This window comes from Arachis ipaensis, chromosome B07 (assembly GCF_000816755.2).
Source record: "Arachis ipaensis cultivar K30076 chromosome B07, Araip1.1, whole genome shotgun sequence".
In the NCBI taxonomy this organism is placed as follows: domain Eukaryota; kingdom Viridiplantae; phylum Streptophyta; class Magnoliopsida; order Fabales; family Fabaceae; genus Arachis; species Arachis ipaensis.
This window is the reverse complement of record NC_029791.2, coordinates 9,228,302-9,234,899: the sequence shown is the minus strand read 5'-3', so window position 1 is coordinate 9,234,899 and position 6,598 is coordinate 9,228,302. Positions and strand designations below refer to the sequence as shown.

Here is a 6,598-nt window from a genome sequence, read left to right as displayed (position 1 = left end):
GAAGGGGAGAGAGAGAGGGATGCGCCGCTGTCGCCACTGCCGCCGGTCCTCGCCCCTCACCGCTCGCTGTTGTTCCTCCCTACTCGTCGCTCTCGTCACTGCTACCCACGTTCTCACCGCTGCTCCACAACCCTCGCCGCCCGTCGCTGTTCCGTTGGTCCTTCCCACTCGCCGTGATGAATTGTGGCTTGTTCTGTAATTTCTGTTGACGTTGCTTGTAGCTGCTGTGGTTGCTTCTTCTTCTTTTGTGAACTGGATTTTTTGTGGAACTTCTGAATTTTTTGTGAACTTTGTTGTGAAATATCTGAATTTTTTGCTTGGTGATTCTGAACTTGTTGTGGAATATCTGAATTTGCTGTGAAATTTGTTCTGAATTTGCTATGAAATATCTGAATATCATGCTCTGTTGATGAATCTCTGCTTTTGATTTGACTTGAATCTGGAATATTGATAGTGCTGAATTTGTTAATTATTGTTCAAAGTGCAAGTTGCTTGAATTTCTTTAAATATTTTGGTTTGTTTTTTATAATATGAAGATGAAGAAGCAGAGCAAGAGAGGAGATGTCAAAATTGTGATAAAGGGTAAGGGTATAAATGTCTGAAAGACGATTTTAAAATTAAGTTAAACCTTAAGAACGATTTTGTAAGCAAAATAAATTTGGGGAGGAAAAAAATTTTCAATCCCTACGTTAGGGACCAAAATCGTACTTAACCCTTTAAATAATTATTTTATGTTATCTTATAATTTTATTATCAATATATTTTTAGCTCATATTTTTAAATATTAATGACTAATTACTAGTCAAAAATAATAAATTATATTCGCCATCTAGCATTTCTCTACATATACTATTCTATTTATTTTTATTGTGCACTCTACTTTCAACATGTATTCTTCAATAATTAATTTTTGTGTCCACCTGACATGATTGATTGTTTTTTGTTATGAAATATTTGTTGTGTCCTCTTAATGGCACTTAACAATGGCTAAATAAAATTTCAGCTATAAATAATAGTCCCTTTTTTTTAATGTATAATAGTATGTTTGATATTTGGTTTTATATCTTTGGTGGTATGGTTAATACGTCTATTAACCGATGTGAAGAAAATCCCATTCAAACATACATTTCATGGAAAATTTAGAAGGTATGTTATTTGGTGATAGAGTATTATGGCCAGGTGATTTAAGAAGTTCAAACTTATTCCGAAAGTAATTGGTCATTTGAATTTTTTGACATTATTATTTTCAAGGAAATACTTGACAAGTAAAATAACTCATAAAAATCAATTTGAATTGATCAAGTTATTAGCTCATTCATCCATTTAAATAAATATTCCACCTTATGTATACAATAATTTATTGACCAATAATAAACCCTTAAATGCAATCCTAATCCATAAAGGATTAATCCTTAACCAATCAGAATATATAATATCGTGAACACCAAAAAAATTAAAAAAGTAACTCATAAAACAAAAAAATAACTCATAAAACATCGGTGGAAACTCATATATAGTTTACCTTTGTATAAAGGTTAATTTGCCATATTCCATATTTTAACTAATACGCTTCTACTATTTGTAAATTGGGTGAGTTGGCAATCTTAACATGAAAATAATGCAATATACTTTCTACCATGTATTACAGTTGTATGAAACGAAATAAAATTATTTCTATGGCTACCCGTAAATTTCCAAAAGCCATCGGTTCATTTACTAATACAATTCAAAATATTAGATATGAATTTTATGAAGCACTCTGAGTAGTTAATACTAATCTCCATACAACTATGTAAGTATACAACAAAATCAGAATACAGATTTCAGTAACCCTTCTAGTAGGGTTATAAATTGGATCGTTAAGGAAATTCTAAGACAATAATAAAAGTCTTAATTTTTAAAATCCGTATACAGTTAACAATCATAATCCAACAGGAAAATTTTTAAGAAAACGACATAAAAAAACAAAATATAAAATCAGGGTCACAAAGAAGCAAAAGCAGAGATTATGGGTCAAAGTGGCAGTTCTAAATTACAGGCTTCAATGTAACTCTGTAACTCAGTAACCTCATTCCCAAGCTTCCTTTATCAGTTACTTTTTATTTTCATTTAGAGGGTTTGGTTACCGATAAAAAGTGAATCTAGCAGAGAAAACATAAATAGCGGAGCCGGAGTACTCGTTCATGAGTATATATGATTTCATATACAATCAATTGAGAGTAGGTCTAAGTCGTTATCAGAAATAAACAAAACATTACCTTAGATGTGAATATTTTTTCAAGTAATAGGTTTAAGTCGTTATCGTGATCCTATATATCAGTCAATGTGTTATTTAGTAAAAATCCTAAAAATCAACATTCGCATCAAACTTCAAAGTTCACAATCGCACCGCATTGTAATTGATATTTTTGGTGTAGCATTTGATTTTGGTTTCTATATTAAAAGATTCATCAAATAAACAAAAAGCAATCCTTAAAAGAAATTCTAATAATCGCAATAGATATAGGCAAATTCCAGAATAATTCAAATGTAAAAAAATAAATAGAAAAAAATTCTTAACTCAGAATAGTAGCAAGAATATTTCAAGCTAATGTAAGTTTTGAGACAGAAATTAAGCATCAAAATATCAAACGTGAGAGACTAATACGGTATCTTCTTCCACTGCACAAACCAAAGTCCAAATCAAGCGTCAATTTTACTATCAAAGCGTAATTGGAAAATTAAATAAAATAATAAGCGAAGAAACATAGAAGAATGAAGCTCACCTTAGCTCTCATGGTGAACAAAGGGCTGAAGCTGCTTCTTTCCCTCAAGAGAAAAACCCTAATTGACGCAGCTGAGTTATTAACAAGAGGAATAGAAAGTGCGTGAAGCGAGGTTGCGAACTATTTATAGCTAAGAACCCTAAAACGTAAAAGCAACGGTTGTTTTGGGCTTATATGGGCCTTCCTAACTCAATTGGGCCCTAGTTACACGGTTATGCGAAAAACCGTTGCCCATAATATTTACAATATTTACTTTTTGAGAAACATTACATTTCAAGTCCAAAACAAAATAGAAACATTACATTCAATTTGAGTATTTGACTGAAACCGCAGCTGAGGCCTTAATTGATTAATTCAGGTGTCAATTTATATGCTTCTTAATATGTTGCACCCAAGTTTAAATTTTAGCAAATGTGTCAAGTATTGAAAAAGAATCATTTAATATTATGGGCTGATTAATTTGGTTATGGAACTTTTAAGTGTGTTATGCTACGTTATGAGAAAGGGTGGTGCTACATCATAATGTGGGGCAGCTTTTTCTGTTCTTGTAAGGTACAATTCGGATGGTTTGAATTGTTTGTGTGGTATAGTGTTAGTTGCAAATCGGACGGTCCGATTTATAAGGAGGGAAAATTTAAATTTTGGAAGCAGCAAATCGAACCTTTCGTGTTCTAAATTTTTTTTTTAAATTATACGAAAATTAATTCGGAGACTCCGATTTGATTATTATAAAAAAAATTTTGAACTGAAATGGAACATCTCATAGGGTCCGATTTATAGAGATATATGTATATAAAAATTTGTAACTCATAAAGAAGGTAGATAGTGTCTTCTTCCTCATTGTGTTCATCTTCTGCGTCCTTCAACTTCTCCTGGTTCTATTTTCTTTCTCATATGGTTTAAAAAAATTGATAGTGGGGATTTTATTTCTGTTCAGGTTGTTGAGGGAAATGGACGATAGAGTTCTTTTAAAAGTGTATTATTTTGGTCAGATTTTGTTACAAACATCTGAATGAGTAAAATTTATTTGTGACAATCCATTAGATGTTGTTATTCCCTTCACAATCTCATTTGAGTTGCTCAAATGTGTGATATATGAGAAGATTGATTCTGCGATGTCAAGGAAGATATCATGTATTTTATACAGATATCCCATCCCAGTATTTGGTGGATTCGTTCAATTTCAAAGCAAATATATAACCGACGAAGCGAGTATGCAAGAGATGTTTTCAATGTATATTGAAAGTCGTGCCCAAATCTCGTTCATCGAGCTGTACGTTGAATTCGAACAATCTGAGGCCGACCGAAATATTGTACGGAAAGATTACAATAGTGACAGTGAGGAAGAGTTCGAAAGCAATTATGAAGCTGTGGATCCAGATGAAGATGAAAATCAAGGTGACGGCACTACGGCTCCAAATATGACAAACGTGGCAAATGCATTGGCAAATGAAGTGCCGTTCGAGGAGTCATCTTTCATGCGAGTGTTGGATTTGGAAGCCATGCATGCTCCGAAGTTTCCAGATTATATGAGCGCCGGTATGTAGTTGCCTATTTTTATGAGACGGATTAGGACTCTGTAATAATTTATATTGATTGATGGAGCAAATAGTTAAGTGACATGTGAAAGTATATTTAATTAGCATTTGTTTATGTGATATAGTTAAGTGTAGGATATTTTTTGTTAGTTATTGATGGAGCAAATAGTTATGTGACATGTGAAAAGATATTCAATTAGCATTTGTTTATGTGGTTATGTAGTTAAGTGTAGGATAATAAATATTTTTGGTCAGTTATTGAGGTAGTTAATTAGTAATTATTGTTTCTTAGCCAATATTTATTTATGTATTTATGTTTTCCTTTTTTGTTAGGATTGAGATAATAACCTGATCTAGAGTTTAATAATATCATCATAGATATATTGAGTGATGATTTGCCTTTAATAACGGTTATTAAATTTTCATTTGGCTGTCGTCGTGGCAGAAGTCCCTCTTGTTGCAGATGGTGAATTCGCTGTGGGGATGGAATTCAGTTTCAGGGAAGCTGTTATTAGGGCGATGAAAGAGTATGCCATCCGAAGAAGTGTAGACTATTGGGTGTATGAGTCGGAGCCGTTGACATTTTATGCCAAGTGTACACAGTATGGGGGAGGGGTGTGATTGGCTTATCAGGGTTAGCATGATCAGCAGAAAGTACTGTTGGGTTATTATGAGGTATAATGGTAGTCACACCAGTACCAGAGCTACCATTTCTCAGGATCATTCGAAGCTGGATTCTAACATAATTGCAGAAGCAATAAACCCAACAGTACTTTCTGATGAGGAACTCCCTGCATGAAACCAAACTGTCGCCTAAACCGATCGGTTGCATGCCACTCAATACATTCAAAAGATACCAAAGGCACCGTCGCACTCCACACAACCGAATGCATGTAGATGTCTGCAGGAATTACGTCCGGATCCACGCGATCCACAGTATAAGCAACCCACACCAAATGTGAAAAATAGAAGGCATTGCTGATTATAATCGGAATAACGATAACACTGCAAACCATGAAACCAAATAATTCTTTAATGCAAATATACCTTGCCTTCCTGCAGATCATCGAAAGCCTTCCTAAAATGAGCAAGTTTCGTATACCTAAAGCGTCGGTCTCCACGCTCCCAGTTACGCCACCTAATATCGCTTAATTCATTATCAGAACTGCATTCTAAATATGAAGATACGGAGTAAATATAATATAATGTTACCTATTTGCAAGCGGAAAACTACGGAGTTCCCTAAGAACCGGCCCTAGAAATGGCAGGAGCATAAAGGCCCAAACGACCAGCAGTGTCAGCGAACCGTCAATCTCCTTACAATCAAAACGAGATCCCTGCATAACACCCTGTACAGATGTGTAAGACAAGCCAAACCCCAACTGAACTGTACAATACTGCCAAATTCACGAAGTAAAGGCAGAAACTTCCAGTGCACAGATGTCCCAGACTTGTCACCTAACAATATCGTACCAATCAGCAACATAATGTGGCACTTCACGTACCTCTGTTTACTTTTTTCATTATCCAACTGTAACTGTAACCTTTCTTTTAGATCCCGTAGCCACGTCAGCTTTATACCGCTTCCTCTACATTCTGCCTTTCTCGCTGTAACCCCAAATTGGTCCAAACACTCCGCCTCTAAGGCCTCAACACTGCTGATAGTCATCCCTGTGACTGGAAGACCGTTCGTCGGAAGACCAAGAATCATAACCACATCTTCGAGTGTCACAGCACATTCACTAATCGGAAGGTGAAAGGTATGTGTTCTGGATGCCACCTTTCTATTAAAGCATTTACGAGTGCTTTCTGACATTGTACTATTCCAATCTGAGATGCATGATAGAAACCAGTAAATCGTAAATATTTCTCCACCCTATTATCGTACTGATCCGGAGGAAAAAGGTGATTACACGTCAACATCCGTAAACTCTACAGAAAGAAAAATTATTAATTAAACTACCAATAATTTCTAATTTACTATTAAAATATAATAACAAAAACTAGAACAACCAATATTATCACGAATGATTACTACCAAATACAACATCATAATTTAGTCAACTAAAAACGTAACAGTAAACAATTAATTATTATCAAATCCCAAATACATTGTATTATTATATTTTACCTAGTCTTAATTATTGATTTTAATCAGCAATATTAATCCAAAAATGTATTTTTTAAACATGTATTTTTTACTAAAAATATTACAATAAATTCTAAACATGTTCCTCTCACTAATCTATCATATTAGTCTAACTCAAACATTACTATTGGATTAAATTTTTAACT

The 6,598-nt window shown here is 34.0% G+C and overlaps 1 long non-coding RNA gene across 1 annotated transcript; it reads right to left on the bottom strand.

Moving 5' to 3' along the window:
* On the bottom strand, window positions 2,539-2,893 carry LOC110264846. Its single transcript, XR_002351105.1, has 2 exons — window positions 2,766-2,893; window positions 2,539-2,661 (listed from the first exon to the last, which is right to left on the bottom strand). It is a non-coding gene; the product is annotated as an uncharacterized LOC110264846 (long non-coding RNA).